The sequence below is a fragment of the Podarcis liolepis genome, assembly GCF_965112155.1.
Source record: "Podarcis liolepis genome assembly, chromosome: 6".
Taxonomy (NCBI): Eukaryota; Metazoa; Chordata; class Lepidosauria; order Squamata; family Lacertidae; genus Podarcis; species Podarcis liolepis.
In genome coordinates, this window is record NC_139559.1 from 40,847,167 (window position 1) to 40,874,775 (window position 27,609).

At 46.4% G+C, this 27,609-nt stretch overlaps 1 protein-coding gene across 1 annotated transcript in view; it reads left to right on the plus strand.

Annotated features, from left to right (window-relative positions):
• The first annotated feature begins 1,412 nt into the window (after positions 1-1,412).
• The window catches only part of SLC45A3 (solute carrier family 45 member 3), a 46,818-nt gene continuing 20,621 nt past the window's right edge, over positions 1,413-27,609 (plus strand). Inside the window, exon 1 of the mRNA XM_083508957.1 lies at positions 1,413-1,732. The gene's annotated coding sequence lies outside the window, so the exon portion shown is untranslated. The remainder of the gene's footprint in view (positions 1,733-27,609) is intronic.

Genomic DNA, 27,609 nt, shown 5'->3' on the forward strand with positions numbered 1-27,609 from the left:
AGGAAATTTCTTCCAATGTTTAGCCAAAATGGTGATGACATCCTATCTAGCTAACAGCATTTCATTTGGCTGTCCAAAGTAACTTTGTGACACCAGTGCCATAGGCAACATCCTATGCAGGAAAAGCCATGGGCATCACAGAGAGAGAGAAACCCTATGCTCAGTGGGCCTTACTCCAAGGTAAATGTGCATAGTATTACTCTCCTGATCCCCACTCTACTAGAACAGGCTTAAAATGGAGGGTAAGATACAAGGAATCTCCACTGACATAGCTGTAGGTTTCTCTGCAGTATAGTAACCATCCACCTCACATCTTTAAGAAGGTCCAGGCATCCCCAACCTGCGGCCCTTCAGATGTTTTGGCCTACAACTCCCATGATCCCTAGCTAACAGGACCAGTGGTCAGGGATGATGGGAATTGTAGTCCAAAACATTTGGAGGGCTGAAGGTTGGGGATGCCTGACTCAGGCCATTGAATTGTTAAGTAAGAGAGGCCATATGCTGGTTGCAGATTCCGAAGGAGGGAAGGACAGAAATGTTTGTGGTGCAGCAGCTCTCTTTACTTTCTCCTTCAATACTTGAATATCCAAAGGTCGAGTGATTTGCAAGTAATAAATAATCAACATCATGTGTGTTTGGAGGCAATAGTTTAGCCTGTGAGAGAAGGTCATTTGAGATCCACTTAATCCAGGTGAAATTTTGAATCCAGTGGTGTTTTTAAAATAAATGACATACTTTTTCTATTAGGTAATTCTGTCTATTTTCATCTAGGTAATGGGCAGAGTGAAGAAAGTGGAGAAATTGCTCCCCCACCCCCATTTGTGCAAGTAAGTTCCACTGAAATCAACCTTAGCTTTCCTCCTCTGCCTCTCCATCTAGGAAATATTTCACACTTTTCCTGGGTAAGACCTACAGAGTAGAATTGGGTGGCTGTTGTTGTAGTCCCCTTTAACAACTAATATTCGAAAGTCATCGTTCTGGGTCAAACCCTCTCACCGCAGCTTCCAGAATCACACCCAAAAGTAATAACAACATTCTGGCAACCCCCACGCTAACAACAAAACATTAAGCCCAACATAATATCCTCAAATATCATGTTAAGTGAAGCTAGGGATTGCATCGCACACTCATCCTACCTAGACCCATCGAAATGAATGGGTGTGGCTAACTCTGCTTCACTGATTTCAGTGGGTCTACTCGGAGTATAATTTAGTTGACCATCATAACGCTTGTATCGAGGCGTTGTGTTCGGGACGGAGCCGTTTACTGCAAAATAGACTTCATTGAAACGAGTGGAAACTTCCTACGTTTCCCTCGACAGATGTGTGTGTGTGTAATCTCGGTCTACCCTTCCCTTCCTTCCCTCCAGAAAACATCGCCGTCTGCAACCCCCCAAGCGCTCTTCGGTCGCCGAGTCTCTTCCAATCGCCGCCTGGAAGCGCAGAGCCGGTAGGACCGGAGGAGAAACCCCCGCCCCGCCCCCTCGACGATGCCTCGGGGTCGGGAGAAGCCCTTCTGCCGAACCCGACCAAAGCCAACCTCACTCCACCCTGGCGGCCTCGGCGCATGCGCCCTGGGGCCGGCCAATTTAAAAGGCGGCAGAGCGAGACGCTGGCGGGTATTGAGCGCCTCTGCACAAATCCCGGCGCGGAGGGGGCCGAAGCGGAGAGGCGGCTTCGCCGGGGAAGGAGACATGCTGGCGGCGGCGGCGGCGCTGCTGCTTCTACGCCAGGTACGCGAAGAGCACGTGCGCCTGGGCCGAGCCCCCTCCTGCCAAGTCCGTGGGCACTCCCCACCACTTTTAAAGACTGCAAAGCATCTTCTCCAGAAGTAGAGAGTTGTCTTTGCCCTTGAATTGGAGCCGGGGGGAGGGAGGTGGAAATCCCCGGGGAGGCTCCTTGCAGAGGGAGGGGGCGAGTGCAGAAGGGGAGCCCGGCGGCCCCTCCCGGCCGGCGCTTCTCCGGAGTTTGGCGGGACGGGGCGGCTGCAGGCAGGCGCTCGGCGTGTCCTCCGCTGTGGGCGGGCGGCTGCTTGGAGGGCGCGCCGGGAGAGGAGCAGCCGGCTCGGCCCGGGAGCCCAAGGCGGCCCAAGGCACGCCGCGCCTGCTCTGCAAGAAGCCGGCCAGGTTCTTGGGCGCGATCATGCCGGATCTCTCTTTTGGGAAATCTTCGTCTCCGGAAAAGTTGAGATGGGGGCGGCGGGGGAGGAGGCGTGAGTCACGCACTGAACCGCCGGGTGTTTATTTTGGTTGAACTCGCGGCAGCCTTCCCTGGTGACGGACGCGTCAAAGATTCCCTGCTCGGCTGCTCCGATTTCCTGGTTGCCTTTAACCTGGAGCAGGTGGGGCTGAATCAGGGCGCCTCGGTCCAGCGGGGCGGGGGCGATGGGGATGTTGCCGGTGCCTGCCTTGCTCTTTGACTGCTTAATAAGAGCCGGGCTGCTGGCTGGCCAAGGGACCCCCGTCTGCTCCGGATAAGTGGATCAACAAGCGAACTTCATCCTCCCGTCTTCCAGCCTTTCTGGAGCACGTGCGCTGCCATCGGATCGACTTCTCTAAACAAGAAGTCCGGCTTGTGGGATGAGTTACCCCGGGAGAAGCGATAGGGCCGTTCGTCACTTGAGAGAGCCATGAGTTGATACAGTCCAGTTGCCGGCTGTCCCGTATAGTCCAAACACCACGCTTTTAAGAAGCTTGGCATGTGTCAAGGGAGAGAGTACAGATCCTTCATTCTTTGGCAGCATGTCCCTTATTCCCTACTGTGCAACATTGGTGATGCTGTTAAGGTTTCTGGGTGCAGAATGGGTAGCAACAGAATGGTAGGATTCGGGGGGCCCTGGGTCGTCGTCCCCCCCAACAATTGACGGACACCAAGCAGTGCTGGGCAGCTGGTGGTTTAAATTTTCCAGAGCGACTTTATGTCAGAAGAACTATGGGAAATTTAAATGGCCGCTAGCATTGGAGCCAAGTCTTAGGGGCCTGAGGTCCTTTCCCCCCTCCAATAAAATATCTGAGGGGGTGCCCCCCAAGTTAATGGGCATTACCATTCAAATGATGTGCGCTCACTGTGTCTTGTGATTGATTATACTGGGTGGGGCTTACCTGCCCCCCCAATATTTTATTCAAGTTGACACCCCTAGCAGCTAGAGCCTACCATCTAGTGTGCTGCTTGAAGCACTGAACTGATATCCGCCCCCCCAAGTGGGAGGAAGGTAGGTGTCAGCAGTGGGCCTTGCCACAGATTCCTGCATTTCAGGGGGCTGGGGTCCCCCCAACTTTGATTCTAGGGTGCTGGGCCCCCAGCAGCGGGCCAAAGATGCCAGGTACTGTATTGGCACCAGTGCTGTGTATAACTGAAGTAACATCACTTACTATTTTGGGCCGTGTTTCCCCACTGCGCTTTTGGAAACTGTTTGAAAGCAGCTTTGGAACTGTGAATGGAATCTGAACGTGCCTTATGCAAGGCACCCATGTCCAGGGTGAGGGTGCAAGGACAGGAATGGACCCTTGAATCATGAAGAACCCACCTCACTTTTTTATTTACAAAGTCAAGGTCTGAGCACATCCTGCCAGGCAAAAGATTGCCACACAATGGGAATTGGCTGTTGACTATTTCTCTAGTTGATTACCCATGTTTCTCTGTCAAACACAAAACTCCTGGGAGGATTTCATCATGTTTGTGCCACAGACAGACAACATGTAGCTCAGATTATGCAACTTGTCCCGCTGTTAAGATCCTTTTCCTAATAGTTAATCAAACTCTTATCTTGACATAACTTGTGTTCCCATAGGCAATGAGTAAGCAACTGTTCTCTGTCTTTTTGAAACAGAACAGCTATTGACTGTAGAGAATAAGGAATAATTCAGCTGTGCACTTTTTATGTAGTATCACAAGCTTATGCAATTTCTGTGCTCCTTTTTTCACCTTTGCCTGTAGAATGCCGCTGTGTAAATCAAGTTTGCACTCTTCCGTATCAGCCGAAGCTAATCCAATAAAAACTATTGCCTTAATTTCCTTCTTTTTCTAGCTTTGGGGAGCCTGAGTAATGGATTCTAAGTAGCACTAAGCCTTTATGACAGGATGGGCTATAACCCTAGTGTTTTAGTTAGGATTATCTGAGATACGGCGCACCTGCTAACGCAAGCACAGAGCAGTAGTTTAGTGCAATGATGATGGAAAGTGCAAATATTTGAGTAATGAGTAAGCTTACACGTTCAGCTCAGAAGCAGTGTGTTGATGTTCTATTTGACTCCCTCGTAAAACTTTTCTTTGCAGTTCTTCCTTTTCTCTTCTGTGTGAAGTACAGAAACTCTTGGAAACCTCAGTAGCCTGAGTAAGGGCTGTGGTTCCTGGTTCCTAACACACTCTGAGGGACAAATTCATCGATGATGAATGCAAAGGAAGCTCAGGCATGCTGCCACATCAGCACCCCTTTGTGTGGTGCGCATGGAATTGCTGTGCTTTTTCCACATGTGATACTCCTCTCCACATACCCCTCCCTTTTTTGTAGGAAAACTTTATATAGGGACCAGCAGTTTTGCTTTGTTTAAATTCTGTGATAATGTGTGGTGCCGTTCTCCTTTCAGAAGCTAGTGCATAATGTTGTGTGTGTGTGTGTGTTTTGGGGTGGGGGGAACATGATCAAAAGGAGATTGTACTGCTAAGCAATAGCTTTAAGGGATTGTTGGTAGAGCACTCTGAAACAGGCTGGGAAAGAGTGTTTTCAAGAAAGCTGCATGAATAGTTAAGAGCAGGTATTATTAAACTATAACTCCTCTGAGCCTCAGCATTAGTATCCACATGTCAACATTGGTATATTCTGTGCCTAGTGGTCAGCTAAGAGACATTGGACTGAGGTTATAGTGATGTGTTCTAGGTGCTCATTAATTAATAGAATAAAATAAATTTAAATAGTTATTAAATGTATATACCTCTGTTCATCTGGGGTTCACTGGGCGGTTTACAGTCTATCATGCTCTTTGATGCTTATATATCCTTTGTCATTCTACAAATCTTCAGAAAATGTGACAGACAGCAGGACAGAATATGGAGATGTTTGAATAATTAGATCAGTACAGTAGTTTGATAAGGTTCTTCTTTCTTACCATGTGTTTAACGCAGCCCAGCTTATTTCTGACTGCTGTATTCTGTTACAAGTCTAACCTAAAGGTTAGGACTCACAAAGCAGTCGATTTAGAGCAAAATGCAGTTGTACATCTGTCTATAAAGGTGGCAAGCCACTGATCACTGGTAATGTCTGTTCTATGATCAAGGCATATTCTAGCATGATGTTTAAGGAGAGATTGTCCTTAAGACACAGCACGCCAGTATTTGTTTTAAAATCTGAAACATTTCTCATGTTTTGATAGAAGCTCAAGCTGCCTGGTCCCCTAGATATGTAAATACTTTTAATAAAGCAAACATAGTTGGATAAAGTAGCCTTGAAGGGCATTCTGTAGAATACATAGTTGCCACCACCCTAGCTGCATCTGGTTTGGCTTCCTGTGACACAATTTACATGGAGTTGCCTTTGAAGAGTGTAAGCAAACTTCTGATGGTGCAGAGGGCAGCAGTTGGAGGTTTTGCTAGAGCTAGTTCTTTTGGAGGGACGCGGGTGGCACTGTGGGTTAAACCACAGAGCCTAGGACTTGCCGATCAGAAGGTCAGCGGTTTGAATCCCCATGACGGGGTGAGCTCCCATCCCTGCTCCTGCTATCCTAGCAGTTCGAAAGCACGTCAGAGTGCAAGTAGATAAATAGGTACCGCTCCAGCAGGAAGGTAAACGGCGTTTCCATGCGCTCCTCTGGTTCGCCAGAAGCGGCTTAGTCATGCTGGCCACATGACCCGGAAGCCGTACACCGGCTCCCTCGGCCAATAAAGTGAGATGAGCGCCACAACCCCAGAGTCGGCCACGACTGGACCAGGTCAGGGGTCCCTTTACCTTTACTGAGTTCTTTTGTAGCATGTGACTTCATTGCTATTTGTATCCATTGCTGGCTCCAGTCTTTTTCCAGACCTGTTTAAGGCCTTTATCCTCTGTGGCTCATAACCAGGATTCTTACAGGTTCACTTCTTCCTACCTAAACTTGCCCATCTAGTCAGGTGATTGGGAGCAGAGCCTTCTCCATATCCCCTGCCATAGAAGTTGGGCTGTTGGTGATTCCAACAAGGGGCTTCTTCCAACATCATGGAACTTCCTGTCTAAGAAAGTCCGCTTGGCTCCTTCACTGACTGCATTCAGACACTACCTAAATACCATTTAAATTTTCTGCAAGCCTGTGGCCTCACTGCCAGATTTGTCTTCTGTCCTTTGGGTTTTTCTCCCCCTTCAAATTGTTTTATTTGCTGTGGTGTTGTTGTTATTAGTTGTTGTTTTCAAGTTGCTGCTGTTGATCCTTGTATCTCATGGTAGTCGAAAGGCTCATGAGCTGGACAAGTGGGCTGTACATGCTTTAAATAAAATAAATAAATGACAGGCAAGGGCCAGAAATCTGAATAGCCTCTATGATGCAATAAGTAGCAGGATGCAGCTGTCTACCATGTTAAGACAACACCTTCATGAGAGCCTGGAAGCTTCCACTTAAAGGACAAGTTGCTGCTGCCGTGCTTGTGGGCACAAACAAGAGGTGTGAGTGCTGTTTTCCAGCAGCTAGAGATTAGGACCTCATTCTTGCCCCTTCCTCCCTTTCTGCCTCATTGACTCCACTTCTCCTGTGCCAGTGATTCATGCAAGAATTCCTCATTTTCTTCTTGCTTATCCAGCCTGTTCTCTGCCAAATTTCTAAATCAGCCAAATTTCAAATTTTCTTCCCAGAATCAAGTATGCCCTTTCCTACACTTATTGCTCAGTTGACTTCTCTGGTTTCTGCATTTGAGTTTTTAATTTTGAATGCTGCAGCTCCTCATTGTAGACATTTACACAAAGCCTCTTATCAGCAGTATTTTAAGGTATTTTTCACACATGAGGTACCTATATGAGCTAGAAGCTCCATTTTATTTACGTGTGCTGTTTTAAATATTGTGATGATGGGCATAAACCGCATAAATAGCACAGTGCAGAGCTCTTTTCCAGAGTATTGTATGATAACAGTCTTAAGTGCCAGTGGCTTCTCTTACTATTGCAAAAATTTCTTATATACAAGCAAAGTGAAGCTAATTTTTTTCTTTGTTTTTCAATGCCCGAGTTAGCAATATAATCTCGTAGGTTGCTTAACTTTTGACCACTGCTATAATGCAAGTAACAAAATTCAGGCTTCCTTACGTAAACTTCTAATTTGAAAGATGAAGAGATTGTCAAATGGCTGGAAGGCTCAGTTTCCTTCCTTGATGGTATCTGTTTCACTGCCATGTAGCTCTGCTGGGGATGAATGTAGTATGTTTCATGCACTGCATTACTCTTGATGGAACCTTGTCTGGGGGTGTAATCAGTTGACCCATTTGGATCAGTGAGGCTTTCCTCGTAGCTGAACTCAACCTGAGTTCTTCTGAAACAGGGTTGAAAAAACACTTGTACAGTTTCCAAAGGGGAAGCCACATTAAGGCTGTGGTTGCAAAAACTATGATGATTCTTATAATAATAATAATAATAATAAATTTTATTTATATCCCGCCCTCCCCAGCCGAAGCCGGGCTCAGGGCGGCTAACAACAATAAAACAGTATAAAAGTATAACATAAACAACACTCTAAAATCATTCATTGTAAAATTAATTAATTCAGGCCACTGGCAACCATTGGGCCAGAGCTCCGCGAAGATTGCCGAGGGAGGGAGTCAGGCTGTGCCCTGGCCAAAGGCCTGGCGGAACAACTCTGTCTTGCAGGCCCTGCGGAAAGATGTCAAGTCCCGCAGGGCCCTGGTCTCTTGTGACAGAGTGTTCCACCAGATCGGAGCCACAGCCGAAAAAGCCCTGGCTCTAGTTGAGGCCAGCCTAACTTCTCTGTGGCCTGGGACCTTCAAGATGTTTTTATTTGAAGACCGTAAGTTTCTCTGTGGGGCATACCAGGAGAGGCGGTCCCGTAGGTACGAGGGTCCTAGGCCGTATAGGGCTTTAAAGGTTAAAACCAGCACCTTAAATCTGATCCTGTACTCCACCGGGAGCCAGTGCAGCTGGTGTAGCACCGGATGAATGTGATCTCGCAGCGAAGACCCCATAAGGAGTCTCGCCGCGGCATTCTGCACCCGCTGGAGTTTCTGGGTCAGTCTCAAGGGCAGCCCCACGTAGAGCGAGTTACAATAATCCAATCTGGAGGTGACCGTCGCATGGATCACAGTGGCCAGGTCAGGGCGAGAGAGGTAAGGAGCCAACTGCTTAGCTTGGCGGAGATGGAAAAATGCCGCCTTTGTTATAGCTGCAATCTGCGCCTCCATGGAAAGGGAGGCGTCGAAGATTACACCCAAACTCTTAACAGACGGTGCTGGCACTAATTGCGCCCCCGCAAGAGATGGGAGTTGCCCCCCCAATCCCATATTGCCCCGCCCTAGCCACAGGACCTCTGTCTTCGAAGGATTTAGCTTCAACCGGCTCCCACGTAACCATCCAGCCACAGCTTCCAAACATCTGGTCAGTGTGTCTGGGGCCGAGTCAGGATGGCCATCCATCAACAGATAGAGTTGGGTGTCATCGGCATACTGATGGCAACCCAGCCCAAAACTCCGGACAAGCTGGGCGAGGGGGCGCATAAAGATGTTGAAAAGCATCGGGGAGAGTATCGCACCCTGAGGTACTCCACACACCAAGGAGTGGCGCGATGACAATTCCCCCCCAAGCGCCACCCTCTGTCCCCGACCAGAGAGAAACGAGCGCAGCCATTGAAGGACTGTGCCCTGGATCCCCACGTCGGCAAGGCGGTGGTCCAGAAGTTCGTGATCGACCATGTCGAAAGCTGCTGATAGATCTAGAAGAATCAGCAGCCCCGACCCGCCTCGATCCAGCTGTCTACGAAGATCATCTGTTAGGGCGACCAGAGCCGTCTCGGTCCCATGACCAGTGCGGAAGCCGGACTGGAATGGATCCAAAGCCGATGTTTCATCCAGAAACCCACCAAGCTGTTCGGCAACCGCTCTCTCAATCACCTTACCCAGGAACGGAAGATTCGAAACCGGGCGGTAATTGGATAGATCTAAAGGATCTAATGATGTTTTCTTTAAGAGCGGGCGCACCACTGCCTCCTTCAGTTCCCCTGGGAATGTCCCCGTGCCAAGGGACAAATTGATGATATCCCCCAGGAGGGCCCGCACCTCGTCTGGACACGCTCTAATCAGCCAAGACGGGCACGGGTCGAGAGGACAGGTGGTGGGCTTTCCAGCTCGGAGGAGTCTGTCCACATCGGCTGGGGATATCCGGTCGAAGTGGTCCAATACTGGACCCGAGGACAGTCGAGGGGCCTCCAGTTCCTTTATTGTATCCAAATTGGCAGGGAGGTCATGGCGGAGCAACAAGACCTTCTCCGCAAAGAAGCTCGCAAATGCCTCACAGCTAAGTGTCAAATTGTTATTTAAATTTGGCTGTCCCACAAGGGACGTTAAAGACCTGATTATACTAAATAATTGCGCTGGGCGAGAGCTAGCGGATGCAATGGAGGCCGAGAAGTATGACTTCTTAGCAGCCTTCACCGCCATCTCGTAGGTTTTCATAAAAGCCCTATAAGATGTTCTTGAGGCTCCGTCACGGGCACCCCGCCATACTCGCTCTAGCCGTCTGAGGTCCCGCTTCATTTTCCGGAGCTCCTCGGTAAACCAGGGAGCCCGGTTTCTGCGGGGTCGCAGAGGGCGCTTAGGTGCGATCTCATCGATGGCTGCCAGGAGCTGGATATTCCAGCCCTCAACAAGCTCAGTCAATGAGTCGCCAGGGGGAGCAAGGTCCCGCAAGGCCTGACGGAATCTATCAGGGTCCATCAGCCTCCGCGGGCGAGCCCAAATTGGCTTGCCACCTAAGCAGGGTGGGGGCGGAAAGTCAATCCTGGCTTTCAGAGCGTAGTGATCAGACCATGGCACCTTCATCGAAGGAGACATGATCACATCTATACCTACGCCAAAGATCAAATCCAGCGTGTGGCCTGCTTGATGCGTGGGGCCCGAAACAAACTGGGAGAGCCCTAGTGTCGCCATGGAAGACACCAGGTCCAGAGCCTGTGATGAGGGAGTGGCATCAGCATGGATGTTGAAGTCCCCCAGTACCAATAGGTTGGGGAACTCCAAGGCCCAGCCGGCCACCGCCTCCAATAGGCCTGACAGGGTGGCTGCTGGTGCGCTAGGTGACCGGTACACCAGCCAGACAGCCAAGCTCTCCTCGGAGCCCCACACTAGGCCAACACATTCAATGCCGGGGATCGATGGCGATGGTAGAGCCCTGAAAGGACAATCTTCCCGGATTAATAATGCCACCCCTCCCCCCCGGCCCACAGTCCGCGACTGGTGGAGGACGGAGAAACCCGGGGGCGCCATCTCTCGTAAGGTAACTGTTGCCCCTTCGCGCACCCAGGTCTCCGTCACACAAGCCAGGTCGACCCCCTGCAAGATAAAGAAATTTCGCAGGGTGGCGGTTTTATTGCCTATAGACCTGGCATTGCACAGCACCAGTGACGGAGGTGAGTAATCCTTGCTCACCCTACCCTCGTCCCTCGGGATGGGGCGCAGATTGGAAAGGGTACGAGCGTATCCATATCTCGATCCCCTTCGCCTGTACCATCTGCCCCCGCCGCCATACCTCCCTCGCCCCTCCACGGTAGCAATCCCAGGCCCCTCCACGGTAGCAATCCCAGGCCTCATAGTGGCCTCCATTGATGGCAATTAATGTTATTCTTTCGCAGCCTAAAACAATAAAACCTTAAAACAATAAAACAAAAACAACCCAGAAAGCAATAAAACAATACAAATATGGCACCTTCAAGACTAGGGATGGGGAAGGGGATTGAATTCATGTCTCATTTGAAGCTGAATTTATCACATTCGCTTTTTTCAAAACAATATGCAAACCAAAAGAGAGATATCTGTCAAATTTCATACTCATCCAAATTTTGCTATTCAGTTTGCCAACTAAACAATGCTTACAAAAAATGCATGCATTCGGGGAAAGTGTGCATAATTTTTTCTAAACTTTATTTATTTGGTTTTTCAAATAAAAATTAAAAAATTGTGCATAAAAATTAATATTTTGGCAAAAATAGCACACACAATGCATTATATTAGGGGAAACAGCCTGCAAAAATGTGTATATTAGTGAAAACTGCACATAAAAATGTGCTTATTAGGAGAAATTCACACCAAAATGCTGCTGAATTTTCATGAGGATTTAAAAAAAATAAATAATTCTCATATTGCCGCAAAATGTCATGGAGAACTGAATTTTAGTTCAGAAAGATGAGAATCTAAGAAAACTGAATTTGACAGATGTGTCCATCCCTATGCAAGCCTTAACCAATTTATTAGGGTATAAGGCTTTTGTGGAATGGATTCATTTCATTAGATGCAATAAAGCACTGTTCTCAATTGGTAAGCATGTGTACATGAATATATAGAGTGTGTGTACAGTACCTGAGTATAGGGTGGGCATGTACATGAGTGTAGGAGGGAAATTGTAAGCATTGGGGTCAAAAGGCAAAGAAATTATTGCTTTGCAGCTGCTACTATTGAAACTGCAGTAGATGAGATCCAAGTATACTCATACTGCTTTGAAGGAAAACATGTACATAATGTGGCTTTGAGATGGTTTGTAGGCACCCCATCTCATTGGCATGTATTTTCATTACATGAGGCTTAATTTGAGGCTGGGGAAAAAAATCTCTAAGCTGCAAGGCTGTGAAGACTTGGACACCTTGGTAAGGAACCAAATTCTTGGCTCTGTGGAACTGCTCAAGAAATTGCTGTGTGTTCTTTATTCCTCCTCATCCTTTCTGCTAGTTCCTAGGAGGTCCTTTGAACTTGTGGCACTGTTGGTGTCTCTTCTCCTACCCAAATAGCAATCTGTTCCTGCTTTAAGTCTGAAAATATTTATTTTAACATTTTGCCAGTCTGAATATGAGAAAAGGCAGGCCCTGGGAAAATAAGGAACGGAATAGAAGGAACGCAACTCAAATAGCATTTTTTTGTTTTGTTTGGGGAGGCAGAGGACTGGCATATGTTCTTCAGCAAGCAGGTGCCAGGTCCGCAGGCACTCCATAAAAACCATCTCTTAATGCCTGTGTTGTGGCTGCATTCTGGTCGTAAAAGTATTTCCCACAAGGAGATTGAGCACAGAGGAGAAGCAGCTCCTTCGGTGAGATATGGCATTGACCTTCCTTGCTCTGGAAACAATCTCTGCTCCAGCTGTTTATAGTCAGAATCACCTGCTCTGGGTTGACTTGAACAAGCCGTGGGGTTAATCATGCAAACTTCAATGAACCCCAGGCCTGTTTTTGCATGCAGCGCTCTGGTGATTTATGGTGTGATCTAGCAGCTTAGAAAGCTGCCAAGCCCATGACATCCCCACTGGATTGTAGTGAGGCCTGCAGCAGAATCTGGAGTTATGTGTGGCAGTTTCTAAAAATGGAATGTTCACGTTCCAAAAGTTCACTTAAAAGTTAAAATATAGAAATTTGTTGAGCTATGTAAAGTTCATAGGAGGTAGTAGCTCATCTCCTCCCTATTGTGCTATGATGAGAGTTTCTGTACTGATTCTGCTAACAAGTTAATGTATATCAGTGAACATGCATGCTAGATTTTAACTTCCTATCCAAATAAAACCTGAAGTTTTCAGTTAATTTGAACTTCAGAGACCAAAATGGTTTTAAGGCCAAAACAACTTTCCCTGCTGCGATGTTGTCATGGCTGCCATCTAAGGATCAGAAGCTGCTGCTTCATTATGCCTTAATTATTCCTCTGTGCCACATTTTGAGAACCAGCAGAGACCAAAGCTTGAGTGTTCCAGTTCGTGAGAATCTCTTCCTTGCTCCTCCTCTTGGAGCAGTAAACCAAGTACAAACCTTGACTTCCACTTTTGGTTTGTTTGTACTGAAACAAATCACAAGTGCTACTTCACGCATAATGCTAGGTCAGTGCTGGGGGTTGTTGTTTTCCTCCTGGGGTGGGACAGGGAGGAGAAGGGTGGACCCAACTGAACAACATGAACCAGCACACTGATCATTCACAGGAATCTATAGCTTGTGACTTACTGTTGCACACAAACCAAGCATCTTCCTTTCCTTCCCACTTTTTAATCAGGACTGGCTCTCAAAGCAACTATAACCTGTTACAAAGTTAACTTAATAAGGTGTTGAGGATACATGATTGTGTGTTTATATATACACAAATGAAATGTGAACATTTGACGTGTGCTGCTGTTTGAGAAACAGAAATCTGAAATCCATTGGGCACAAAGAACTACTTTCTCAATTCTTTGGATCCTGGCCTGGCCCTCACCTCCCTCTAAAGCAGGGAGTGGCCCTCTGGATGTTGTTGGATTACAACTCCCATCAGCCCTAACCATTGGTCACACTGTTTTCAGCTGAAGGGAGTTGGGAGTCCAGTGACACCTGGAGGGCCCCCAGGTTTCTCCACCCATCAGCAGTAGATCCAGGACACCAAGGGGCATGCTGGAAGAACTTAAAATCCTTGAAATGGAAGGAATGATGCTGCTGCAGTGGACTCCCATTTTCAGTGGATGAATTTTCCCATCTGAATCACTTACCTTCTGCTGGTTGCATCCTTCCTAGAGTACCTTCATATTGACACCTTCCATTTTATCCAAAACCTAACTTTTCTATGATGTCTTTGGCTTAACCCCAAGTACTCGTAACTGCATTCGCCCATATTCATCATCTGCTGTGAACTGTGCTTCATTCAGTTCATAAACTCCTTGGGGCAGGTATTTGTCTGTCTGTCTCTGCCCCCCCCCTTTCTCTTTCTTTCTTATTGGCTTTTACTTGATGAAGATACAAAGAGCAGGAAGAGGAAAACAAGCCAATTGTCATTCTGGTCTTCCATCGTGTTGCATAATGAAGTTTTATAATAGCCAGGTGAAGTGATTGCTGCAGAAGACAGTTCAGGGAAGAGTAGAGAAGCCAAATGGCAGTTTTACCCAGCCAAGCTGATGGAGGAAACTTCAGGGTTACCCTGAGAAGCAATTTTAGAAAGCTGAACTTTTATTATTTATAAAGCGCATAATACTTTAACCCCACTGTTTCACCTCTCCTCAGCTGCAGTCAAGTGTGCTGAGTTAGTGGGTGCATTGATAGTGCTGTACAAACAAGTTGGCCAACTCTGTTCTACTACATATTTGTAGCAGGACCATCCTTGTTTGACTTATACCAGTCAATGAATGGTTGTGGTCAAAGCTGCAATCCTGTGCACACGTTCTCCAGAGTAAGTCCTACTAAGCTTAATAGGCGTTATTTCTCATTCACACACGGAAGACACTGCCTGACAATGCATTTATCAAGTGACAGTTATGCAAGTATGAAGTGACCTTTGGTTGTGATCTGTGTCTTGCACAATTATTTCCATTTTCATATGGAACGCAGGGGAAACATGACATAAAATACCCATTCAGATTAGTGCATCTCTGTGGGGGTACCTCATCTTTAACCCTGGCTGGTTTGAGAGCAGCTGTGGACATTGGTGGATGTCCTGGGGAACCTGTGGCCCTCCAGATCTTGCTAGAATACAGCTCCAGTAATTCTTGACCATTGGTCATTCTTCTGGGAGTTGACATAAAATAACATCTGGAGAGTCACAGGTTCATCTTCCCTGCTCTGTAACTTTTTGCATGCTCTTATATACCATACAAAGTGAACTTCAGTGTCAAAACATTATGTGCTTTATAAATGATGAAGTTCAGCTTTCCATATGCATGCTTGAAACTTAACCGTGAAGATGTCAGGACTCATTTGTGATTGGGGATAATCTGTTACCCAGCTACCCTTCCGCTTCACCTGCGTTTCCCATGAACTTTGATATGGTAAACACAGCTAGAGGTGGGGAAACATCTCAACAAATGAAACATAAAGGGCTATTGGGAGAGAAAGTGTGTCCTTGCAATTTCCAGAGGCTGTCTGCAAGACTACTCTCAATTGCCACCCTGTCCATGTGACGCACCAGTAAGTGAGAACATTTATAACTGGCCTTGTTTGTTCTGTTTAGCCATGCTGTGTATCAACACAGGACTGTTTGTGTTACGAGTGTAGCAGACAAGATCAGCCTACAGACGGACATGAGCCAATAATCTAATGCTGAACCCAACTCCTTTTACTTTTTTAAAAAAGATCCTTTATATCGTCCTCAAAGCAGGATCTGATCATCTGGCAGCCATGAAACCAGTTATCATCTCAGCTTCTCTGTGAGGCTAAACTGATGTGCCATTTGCAGAAGTGGATTAACTGGGACCAAAAAAGGCCAAAATCATACCCAAAACATTTGGCAGATGATTGGAATGATAAAGTCAACACTGAGCAGTTTTTAGCTTTGTGGGTGGCTTCAGGGAGAGCTGAAACCTTTGCCATGAAACTTTCATAAAACCCCAAATATTATTATTTAGTCCCATCAGTAAGTAGTTGTAATTGATTTATGGGCGCTGGTTAATAATTCCTGTTAACAATAAGCCCGATGTGGTTTTAGGAGATTCACAAACTGGCTCTGAAAATACTGTAATGCTGGATTGTAGAAATTGTATTAAGTTCATTCATGGGAGCAAAGTAAGGCAGCCCATTACAAATTATGTAACTTTCAATCCTGCTGTAGAGACGAGCCTTGCCTCTTTTCATACCATTTTTGTATGATCTTGCCAACCTGATGCCCTCCAGATGTGTCAGACAGACTACAACTCCCATCAGCCTCAACCAACAGAGTGGTAGCTGAGACTGATGGGGAATTCAGTTCAAAACATCTGGAGGGCATGAGATCGGTGAAAAGTACCCAGTTCCTCCAGTTTGCAAATGATCTTTGTTTCTAATCTATTCTTTCTTTGGAGATTGTGAAGAGGGAACCTGCTGGCTATGGTCAAAGAACACACACACACACACACACACACACACACACACGATGGCATTAAACTTCTCTGGCAGGGATATAAATAGCTGGAATTGCAGACCAGAAAATTGCCATGGGGGAAAATGCATTAGCTACCACGTGATCACAAAAAAGACCCATTAGTATTGTGTGTCTGTCTGTGTCTGGGATCCAAAGTGTATTCTCAGACTAGGAGCAAAAGGTCATGCTCTTAAGTTCAGTCAGAAAAAAGTAATAAAACGTGGAGCCCTCTGTCATAGTCTCTTCAAAGCATCTTACAGTGGAGACTTTGAACACTGTGTCTTCCTCCTGTCTTTGCTATAACGGCGTGCATGTCAGATATGACTTTCCTGTTGGCATAAAAAACCAGTCTCCCTATCCCAAGCTTGCAACTGAACTCCGCTTTGCCCTGTTAATGCTAGTACTCAATTGACCGGATGGTTGACTATGGCTTTTTCCAAAGAAGATGCTCTCTCTGGGTGTCCTGGAATGCAATCCTGAACCCTGAAAAGCAGGTTTTTGGAATGGCTCACAAACAAGTCTGCTCCAACCCAGACCTCCCCTATCTAGCCAGTGGTGTGTTTGGACTTGGCAGGGGAAAAGTTATGTTGGACCATCCCATGGGAACTGCTCTATATTTTATCTCTTTAGATATCTGTTTCTATATTGTACACACAAACGGTGTCAAACTGTTCTTCCTTAGAGAAGAAACCTTTAGAGAGATGCACTTCAGACACCCAAGGATTGCATTCCTTATATTCAAATTATAAATGGCAGTGTTGGTACTAAGAGGAGAAACAGATACAGGAGCCACAGGATGGTAAAGACCACATGACTACCTACAACTTTTATGTGCTTTAAAGAATACTGCATTTCTCTGTCCAGGAGAGGGGTCTTCAAAGTGGAGAGAAATGAACTTTCAGTGCCAGAGACTTAAATTTTGAGGGGGTTACATGTCCTCCAAATACAAGGTAAATTTTCTTAGTTTGGCTTCTGTTGACTCTGTACCTAGTGCACACCCTCAAAAGAAATCTTCAGTTTTGCTAATATAAATACTTTCATTTTTATCTTGTCTGGATGTCAGAAAGCTGAAGTCATCCTTGTGTTTTGACGAGGATTAGAGACATAACCAAAGTAACTGCTAAATTTTATATCTTCAAAAATGGGGAAACAGCATTTTTGCTTCTTTGTCTCAGTAGTCTTGGGTACATCTTGCAAATCTGTCTTTCCCCTAGTAAAGCTAATCCAATTATGACTGCATAACTCTTCCTGCACTCCATTTTAAGACTGTTACAAACTGCAGACTTTGGGACGACAACATGCCCAGCTTTTTCTCTCTCCAGCTCCCCCACCCCCACCCCAACCAACATCCATAGAGCATGATTAAAAGAGAGCTGGAGAATTTGAAAGCTTGCTTACTGTGTCATGACTCTATGGCACACTGTGGCTTTGGGATTATTCCTTTTGCTACGTGCCTTTTGGGAACTTGAGAAAAAGTTTTCTGGTTTCTGGGTCTTGCTTCTCCTAGCTGTGAAACGCTAGACCAGACAAAGGCAAACTCCGGCCTTCCAGATGTTTGGGACTACAATTCCCACCACCCCTAGCTAACAGGACCAGTAGTCAAGGATATTGGGAACTGTAGTCCAAACATCTGGAGGGCCAGAGTTTGCCTATGCCTGTGCTAGACACTAGTATTTCTCTTCTTTCCTTGTGTGGGATTGCCCACTGGAAATGCTTGAGTGTTCGAGTAAAGGCTGCACTTTTTGGTGGGTGCTTTTGGGATCCATGGCAGCTGTGCTTTCCAAACTCCCCCCCCCCCGCATGAACCACTTAAAAATTGTGCAGAGTCTTACTGAGTTTTCTGCCTGTTGTATGTTTTTTAATTGTATTTTTATTCCATAGAATTCAGACTAATATAATAAAATGCAACATAATAGACAAAAGAAGCAATCTAAAAACAATTCAAAATCAAAATGAATACAGGCAACTCTCAATTTGCCTGCGTTTGCATGTGCAACTGTGTATGCACATGCTGTCTTTGGCACTGGAAGAGGGTGGAACGAGGTGGAATGCTCCGCTGACATACACACACACAAAGACCCAGAACGTAAGGGGGTTTCCTGTATTTAATGCGATGGATGTACAGTCTCCCATCTGCAACCACAAATCCGTAGACACGCTGTAGACACCTGAATGAAGGCTGCAGATCCCTGTTGTTCGCAGACCACAGTTTGGGAACCTCTGTACTGCACTTTATAAGATTTTAGTCTTTGCTAAAGTAAATGTTTCCCAAAACTGCTTCTTACCTTGATACCCTGTCTGCTATAAATAATCGTGTGCACTACTATCACAAAATCCTTGCAGGTCCCCGTTATTCTGTGAGCCTGAGAAGAGACTCTGGGGTTGTGTCAGTTCCTGTGATACCTTATGCTGAACTGCACCTGTCCATCAAATATGATTGTGTATATACATATTTTTTTTTTGCATAGCAGTAATATTCACGTAGGAATGCAACCTTGCATGAAGTGACCGTAAGTAAACTGAACTTCCTGAATGGGTGACCTGAATATGCAAATGCTGGGTTGGCATTTTATAATTCCAAGGAACATAAACTCCGTAACATGTGGGGTTTTAGATTTCTGCTTTAGATAAGTTCACATTTCAGTTCCTTTTTCTAGTTGCTATTGAAACGTTTCTCCTTCCTCTTATCATTACCCTCCCCTTTTCCTTCCTTGCTTGCATGAAATAATAAAACCCCGACTGGCTCAGAAGGTAACTTAAGCCAAACAAGCATTAAATGGACTAATTTCCTGTAATATTTTCATCCTAGTAACTAGGCTCTGAAAGACAATTTTCTCCTTTTCTTCACCAAGGCAGGCTCACAGGATTACCAAAAAAGTCATACAGAATAGGGCTTACTGCCAACTGTTTGGATGAGGTCTGATTCCCGGTGTTCTTACCACATCTGCTTTGCATTCAGAAGGTCCCATGTTCTATCCCCAGAATCTTCAGGTAGGGTGGGAGAGACCCCTGTCTGAAACCACGGAGAACCTTGACCTGCCAGCATAGACAATGCTGAGGTAGTTGGACCAGTGATCTGACTTGGTACGAGGCAACTTCCTACGTTCCTTACATATGTGGGGTTGTAGAGCTGTGGCTTGGGAAGAGAAATCCACAGCCAGGGGGATCCCTTCTCTAGATTAATTTCCAGCATTTTCTGCTTGAAACCTCTTCAGAGCAAAGTGTTGCTTGCATCTATAGGCGTTCCCCACTGTACATCTGGCTCAAAGGCTTGCATGCCGCTGGCTGGCAGCAGAGGAGAAAATGTCAATAATTGCCTTTGACAGCGTGACCACGCATGGTCACAAGGGTTTGCGGTGCCGCTGTCTTCAGCCTGACCTTCCTGAAGCCTATTGCATTTTTCAGATTCTTGACACCATGGAGTGATGTTAAGCTGAGAAAGTCTCTGTCTCTGTCTAGAGCTGGGGCTGTGGGGTGGGGCAGAGCCTGAAATTCTTCAGATCATGTGCCCTCCAATTTCTGGTTAGCCTGAGTGTGAGATCAGACACTGAAGCTGACCTCTTTTTATCTATGACCTTGGTGACTTGGAATTGTATCCTCTAACTTTCTAGCAAGTGTGCATGGAGCCTGGGGCTGAAGGGGGCAGGGAGCGGTGGATAGGGCTTTGGAAAGCTTCTTTTCAGTAAGTTATGTATTATTAACAAGTGTGGAGGCTTTCAGAAGATCCCCATTAAACCATTAGAAGGTCCTAGGCTGACCTTGAGAACCTCATGCTCTCCATTAAGCCTGCCTTACTGGATTGTGATGAGAATTAGGCAAGGGCAGCCCATTCATGAGGCAAGGTGAGGCAACTACATCAGGTGGCAAGATCCACAGGGGCAGCAGATTTAGCATTCAAGGAATGCATTGCCCACCACAGTGATGGATGCAGTGTGCTCTTTGGAGGCCAGATCTGCCACCTCCTTGGCACCCCCCCCCAATGCCACTTCTACAGTGGGCTGTCTGAGAATAGGAGGTGCTTCTGGTCTCCTCTCACCCCTAGGGAGGAAATGCCAGGAGCTGCCCTCTGGGGTCGCTTGGGGTCTGCACCCACCTGGCTGGTGATTCAGAGCAGGCCCCTTCCTCCCGCAGTGGCCTTTGATTCCTACTTCAGCCATCTGGTAAGTAGATGTTCACTCGCCCCCTTCTTCCCTGGTGGGCTGGGAGTGGTACCATTTTGTGGTTTGCCTCAGATGCCAAAATGTCTTGGGCCAGCCCTGTAATTAGGGTGGGGCATGTATGCAGTCTGGTGCTCCTTGGAGGAAAGGAGGAATAAAAATGTACTAAGGCCAGATTCACACTATACATTTTACTACCATAATACTGTACCACGTTAAGCTGTCATGGCTCCCGCCCCCCAAGAATTCTGGGAGCTGTGGTTTGTTAAGGGTTCTGAGAGTTGTTAGGAAACCCCTATCCCCCCCCCAGTGGTTTAACAGTCAGTCGTTCTTCCCAGGGAACTCTGCAGCATAGCTCTATGAGGGGAACCTAACAACTAAATAAAAATAACATCATAATAATAACTCTGACAGCCCAAGGCCCAGTGGAGCCCAAAAAATCACCCCTGCAAATTCACCCATCTGCAGTGCAGACCACATGTATCAGTTGTCTGCTGGCCATGAGTCTGATGTGTCACTGATCTGTACATTTAGTAGGAAGTTGGAGTAAAGGAAATGTCATTTTCCCTCCCCGCTTTCTCAAGTAACCTCTCAGGATACAAATTTATGACAATACCTTTTGAAGTGCTTTGATCTTGCAATTGGGCCCAGATTTTTAAAGTGGGTTGAAACAATCTAGACTTGAAAGCAAACATCTTCACAGTGGGCACGGAGCGGAACGACAGAAGGCCTCTCCTCCTCGAATTCCTCTTGAAACGAATAGAGCTTGCATGCGCCAGCTCTGCTTCTCTGGACAACTTCTTGATCCTTATCTTGGAAACTGGAAGTATTTGGTGCAAACTTAGATGCTGCTCGTTTATTGGTGTTTTAGGAAAAACAAAAGCCTCTTGCACAAAATGAAATCATCTTCCAGCATCGTGTGGGGAATTTGTGGGCGAAGCTCCCCCAATGGCATTTTTGGGGGCACACTGAGAGCTCTCTCTTGACAGGTTTGTGTCACTTAAATACAAGTTGCAGCTAAGCAAGGGATGGATCAGGATGTCCCAGAGATAACTGGTCCAGGCTGGGACTTTCCAGGAAGATGCAGAGGCCCTGAATTTGGCACTGCTTAGAAGGGAGGAAAAACGCCTTTGGGCATTGCTGCATAATACATGACCCAACTCCTTGAAATGTGGGCCCTTTCCCCCTAAATGAAGAAGGGGTGGGGAGGGGGTCAAGATATATTGTCAGCTCCTTTTCAGCGCTGCTGTTTTCTGTTACTGGATACAGAAAGGGGCTGAGGGAGGGGAGCGAAGCCACCTGTTGGATTTTGACACTTGGCGGGGGGAGGCCATTGCCCTTTTCAACAGTGTCTGCCTGTCCTCTTTTTCTCCCTGCCTGTCTCCCTCGCTGCTTCCCTCCCCTCTCTCAGGGTTCTGTTTACAACCATCCCATTGTGGTTCTTGGGCTGGAAGCAGCTGGGTGGACTGTTTCAGGCTCAAGTGTAATTTCAGCTTCTTCAAAAGCCTTTAGAGGCCACCCCCCCTCCCCTCCCGCAATCCCGGCCAGTTCTCCCCTCTGAAGAGGACAGCCACGCCAACAAGGGGATAATTTGATGGATTACTCTGCAGGGCTGAGAGGCTCTTGGCTAATCCCTTTTGTGTGTCTGTTGGACTAGACGCTCAGCAGAAGCCCTAGCCTCAGGCAGAGAAAAGGCTGCTCAGCAGGGTGGGTTTTACACACTGACATATAAATACAAGGACTCTGGTCATGTGGTGCAGGGCTTTAATCCCTGCCCACTACCATGGCCTAGAGGTTAAAGGGGGGGCACCTGTTTGGGGCTGCTTTATGTTTTTCCCACTTGGTTTGATTTACATTTTTATTCTTCTGTTAATAATAACTTGGAGAAGCAGGAGGGGGGAAGCAGACAAGATGTTGGAGCTATGGGCATAGGCCGAGGGTGGGGCCCCCGCCTGTCTTGATGCCAGTGTGTCTGGAAACTCTGGCTGCTCATTTGACCAAACCTTACGGGCGCTGCGTTGTTAGCAGATCTCCGTTTCCTGCACAGAGTTGCAGTTCCCGGAGTAGCAGAACAACCAGTACCAGGGAAAGGGTCAGCACCCTTCACAAACTACAGTTCCCAGGATCCTTTGCAGGGGGTCATGACTCTTTAATGTGGGATGGTATTGCTTTAAATGTATGGTGCCAATGGGGATTAAGACTATACAGTAAAAATGAATGGATAGCCAATGCAGACTTTATGCCTGAAGCACACACTCACTCCTGCTTTGCTTAACATTTGCCCTGATGAAGTTTTGGTGGAGTTGAAAGCTTTGTGGCATTTTGGTTGGTCATTAATTCATAGTAAAGGGACTTTGGAGGGTTTTTTTTTAAAAAAAGCAGTGGTTTAACCCTTAGCCATGCATGCTAACATAGGCCAGCTCTTTCTCTGCATAGTTTATTTGGTGGGTTTCTTTCTGACAGAAGCTTATTTATTTGGCATGCAGAGGAGTAACAAATATCCCCCCAGGAGATGACATCATTGTCCCCGATGTAAAATACGTGGTGGAACTGTGTCCCTCCCTGTCCCTGCTACCATTACATCACTGTTCTCATCACCCTTGTGTCCTGCACTTTTTCCGCAGAATTCAATTTGGCATGTGCATGAGGTGATTTTATTTTATCCCTACAGGTTAGGCTGAGAAATGGAGACTTCGAGGCCACCCAGCAAGCTTTGTGGCTGTTAGGGCTCTGTGCCATACACACTCTGCCCAGTTGGTCCCCACGTTTTGTGGCTACTCTTGAGACATGACGCTGTTCTGTGGCATAGCTTCTAGTACCTTTTACGAAAGAAGTCTTAAGTTTCAGAAAAGGCGGGCTGCCATGCGAACCCTTACTGGTACCATAATCTGTTATTTTTGCCTCTGATTTTCTGGAGGGTCTTGTTTATTCACCATCGCGTTAGTACCAGACCCCCTGAACTGTTTTATCTCCTCCTGCTGTGGTCATCTTTAATGCTTTTGATGAGGTATGCTGTGGAAAAATGAGGTGGTAGCCAGATCTTTCTCTCCCTCTCTTTTTTTCCCCCAGTGCCCCCACTCATAAATCCTTATTCACTCCTGTTTGAGTAGCTTCAAAATGTTCCATCCAATGCTTGCCTTACTTTTAATCGTTCAATTTTATTTATAACTCTTGTTTCGAAACAGAAATAGTTTTCAAATGGCTGTTACTGGCACTCCCCACCTCCTTTCTGGTGAATGTAGGTTGCTGAAAATCAAAATGGAATCTCAGTGCTATAAATGACCATTTTTTATTTTGGAAAGTAAAAACAATTGACAGGTGGGTGTTGTTGTTGGTTGTCTTTTGGCAAAGATGTTAAGATTTACTGCACAATACGGTTTATGTTTACACAGAGGAAAGTCCCACTGTGTCAAATGGCATTTGTTTCCTAGTTAAGTATGGGGAGAATCACAGCCTTAGAGTTTGTACGCAGGGTGTGCAAATGTGTGCTCAGAGCTGGATGCAGGTGTCTTTTGGGGTTGCTATACATGGGATACCATCCCTATAGCATCCCTGTCTCGCACTATTTGCCAATCTAATATCTCAATCTAAAGCTCATTCTCCTGGAACAGTTATAATCCATTTTGTGCAATGAATGTACTTCTCAAGTGCTTGCTGCATACATGTGTACACAGAGAACACTTTCAGATCACTTCCTATTGGAACAGGCCACGCCAGGGGTTTTCAACCTTTTTGAGTCCACAGCTCCCTTGACCAACTACATTCTTTCTGTGGCACTCCTGTGGGGCTCAGGAGCCCAGTTATGTCACCCCTTGCCTGCAGAGCTGGCAGCCTCTCACCCTTTTTCGAACACCCTTCCTTGTGGAGTGTTCCCTCAGCTTCCTCTCCCCTGTCCTTGGGAGTCCTCTGGGCAGCCGCTGCTGCTGCCCCTGCCCCAAAGAGAGGTACCTCCTCACACTGCCCCGCAAGGGCCTGAGATTTGTCTGTCCATTTCCAACAGCAAGGGCTGGCAGACTGGCTGGCCGGGCTCCCTCATCCGTTTGCTTGCTGACCCCAAGGCCGCCTCAGCTTCTGGTAACCAGCACCCCCTGGCCAACCCTAGAGGCACAATTTGCTTGGGGAACTTGTAGCCAGGGCTGCTGCAACAAACAGCTGTGCAAGCCTTTGGGAGACACAGATATGAGAGGGCATCACAGGAAGGGAGGGAAGGAAAGGGGGACTGAGACCAGTGTTGCCCATGGCATCCCTGACCATCCTTCAAGGCACCCCAGTGTGCTGTAGCTCCCTGGTTGAAAACCACTGGGCTGTTCCATTCCCCATCGCCATGTATAACTTGACCATGAATAAAGGCAGAATAGGAGGCAGCACATTAACCTGTGAGTGTATACTGTATACTGTACACTGTATACACATCCCCACCTGTATACACAGATAGTAGCTGCTACTTTAGAAGACGCTATTGCGCAAAGGTGTGTACACTTGCAAACGGCTTTGTGAAAAAGCACACTGCGAAACAATGACCCCTGTGCATTTTAAGGCCCACATGTGTACAGAACCTTGAGTTAAATTCTCACGGAAGAACTGATAAATGCTTTCATTTGGCAACCGAATGCTGATTCGTAAATCTTAGAGAGGAGACTCTACATTTCCAGATTGCGAGGTTTCTTGGTTCTTTGCATTTGTATCCAGGGAAGCTTCTATATTCAAACCTATGTTTCTGCCTTCCGCTTTGGATAATAAGGGATTTCCAGCAGCATGTCATTAGCCTTGCTGCCTGGTATAGGGCCAGTAATGTAATCGAGGCCTCAGCTCACCGGAAACCTGGAGCTAATTCAGGGAGATGAAATGAAATAAATTACAACTGTGCTTCCATCCCTTCTCTGCTACAGAACACATTTTAGGAAGTGGGGGTGGGGAAAGGGGTCAGGTGAGTTCCATTCCAACATACAAAATAGCCAGAATTACACCATGGTGTATTTCATATTCAGCCAGTTGGTTCCAGATTTTTCGGTACATTGGCCTTAAATGTAAACAAATAGCTCTGCACGCGAGCCATATTCTAGTCAAGAGCGACAGTCTGGGCTAGAGATCAGGGACAAGGCTGGGGGAAAATTGAATTCCAGGCCAGAGACTGGAAAGGAAAGAGACTGACCATATAACAACTGCCCCCCCCTCCATTCATGATTGAGATCCAGCATGTATAAGCTTATTGGACTGCTACCCAAATAAAGGAGTACTAGTCAATTAATTACATGTGTTCTAGTTGGCTTTTAAATCTATATATAACAGTGAACTTTTGAATGGGAAAGGAGCATGTTTTTACATGATGAATGCATGTATTGTGGCAGGCACCGTGTTAGAAGAGGTGTGAATGTGTCCGTGAAGAGAGAGAGAGAAGAAAGAATGCCTCTGTTAAGATTGTACTAAACCACCCTTCTCTCTCTTTTTCTTTTTTTGGGGGTAAATTATTCCATCAACTATAATTAACTATTTTAAAAAGAAACCAGTCACAGTATAATGCCCCTAGTTCAGCCTTTGCCAACCTGGTAACCTCCAGATGTTTTGGACTACAACTCCCATCAGCCCCGAGCCAGCTGGCTGAGGCTGATGGGAGTTGCAGTGCAAAACATTTGGAAGGTTGGCAAATGCTGCACTAGTAGTAGATCAGTAGCTGAGGGAATCTGTGTGAGCATTGGAGAGTATGAGCAGAACAGAGGTGGGGAGGTGGAGAGGATTTGCTGCGGTGCCCATTTGCTTTTGGCCCGTCATCTGCCACCCCGTTGGCTCCAGTTTTCTGTCCTTCACAGGTCTGGCCTTTGTGCCCTCCTGCTTTCCATGTGGGGAGGGCAGATTTGGATTATGGCTAGCACTTTTTAAATCTATCTTTTTTAAAAAAGAAAACTGTGTGTAGTTGCCAAGTCACACAATTTCACACATTTATGTCCCGCAATGTTTTATTTTAATTTTGAAAACCAAATTTAGTCCAATTTCGTACTCATAAAAATACCCGAAAGAGATGCCAGAATTTAATTTAACACAGCTGCCCTGAGGGAATTGCTGTACTTTGCGCTGGCATATAAGTTTCAAAATTTGCACTGATGCCCTGCCTTTACTCCATTAATATTGGTTCAGATTTTGCCTAGTTGTGGAGTACAGACTTCATAAACGTGCTACTAACAAGCAGCTTGTTTGGACTAATGATAAAACCATGGTTTATCATGACCAGAGACAAGCCACGGTGAGCTGCTCTCCTTAAATGGAGGTAAACATTATGTCTGAATTATGACTGTGGTTAGTCATAATTATGGTTAGCTAAAAGAAGACAACTTAGGGGAAGGGGTTGTACCTCAATGGTAGAGCATTTGCTTTTCATGCAAAGGCCCCAGGTTCAACCTTTAGCATCTCCTGGTAAGCATAAAGGTAAAGGTAAAGGGACCCCTGACCATTTGGTCCAGTCATGACCAACTCTGGGGTTGTGGCGCTCATCTCGCTCTATGGGCCGAGGGAGCTGGCGTACAGCTTCCGGGTCATGTGGCCAGCATGACTAAGCTGCTTCTGGCAAACCAGAGCAGCGCATGGAAACATCATTTACCTTCCCGCTGGAGCGGTACCTATTTATCTACTTGCAGTTTGACATGCTTTCGAACTGCTAGGTTGCAGGAGCAACGGGAACTCACCCCGTCGCAGGGATTCGAACCGCCGACCTTCTGATCCGGCAAGCCCTAGGCTCTGTGGTTTAACCCACAGCGCCACCCGCATCCCTAAGCCAAACTATGCCTTAGCATGAATGAACAAATGTGCTGGTGCACAATAATAATAAAAAAGCCGCTGCTTTGCCCCTCTTCTGCTGTTTCCCTGCTATTGAGAGAACTTGAGCTTGTGGATTGTTTCACTCCAAACAAACCATGAACTGTAGCCAAAGCTTGTTCTTAGTTTACAATTCATGATTTATTTGGAAGGAGACAAACCATGAGCCTGCCTGGGTTCATGCACATTACTAAGCCAAACCAGTAACATGGCAGCAGCGGGAGGCAGGGAGCTTCATGGTTGAGTGGGGATTCGAACCCTGCTCTTCCAGGTCCTCCAACACTCTAACCATTATGCCACCCAGCAATCTTTGATCACTGAGCATGCTTTGTATACATTGGACTGTTTTAGGTGTGTCATTCCCCCCCCCAATATATTTTTCTGAAGACTTTCCTTGTGTGTAGATGGTGCCATTTGGGGTACATGATGATGATGATTTGGGGTACACTCACCTCTGAACTTCAGATATAGATTGAGGGTTCATGAATCTCATTATTGTGAGCCACCTTGAAGAGACTGCAAAGAGAAAAAGCAGCATACAGATACTTTAAAAAGTTCCAGTTCTCAACAGATGCTGTAAATGATAAAGGAATTAAGTGCATATTTGATGTTACAATACAGTTGGATACTAGCACAGTGTTAAATCC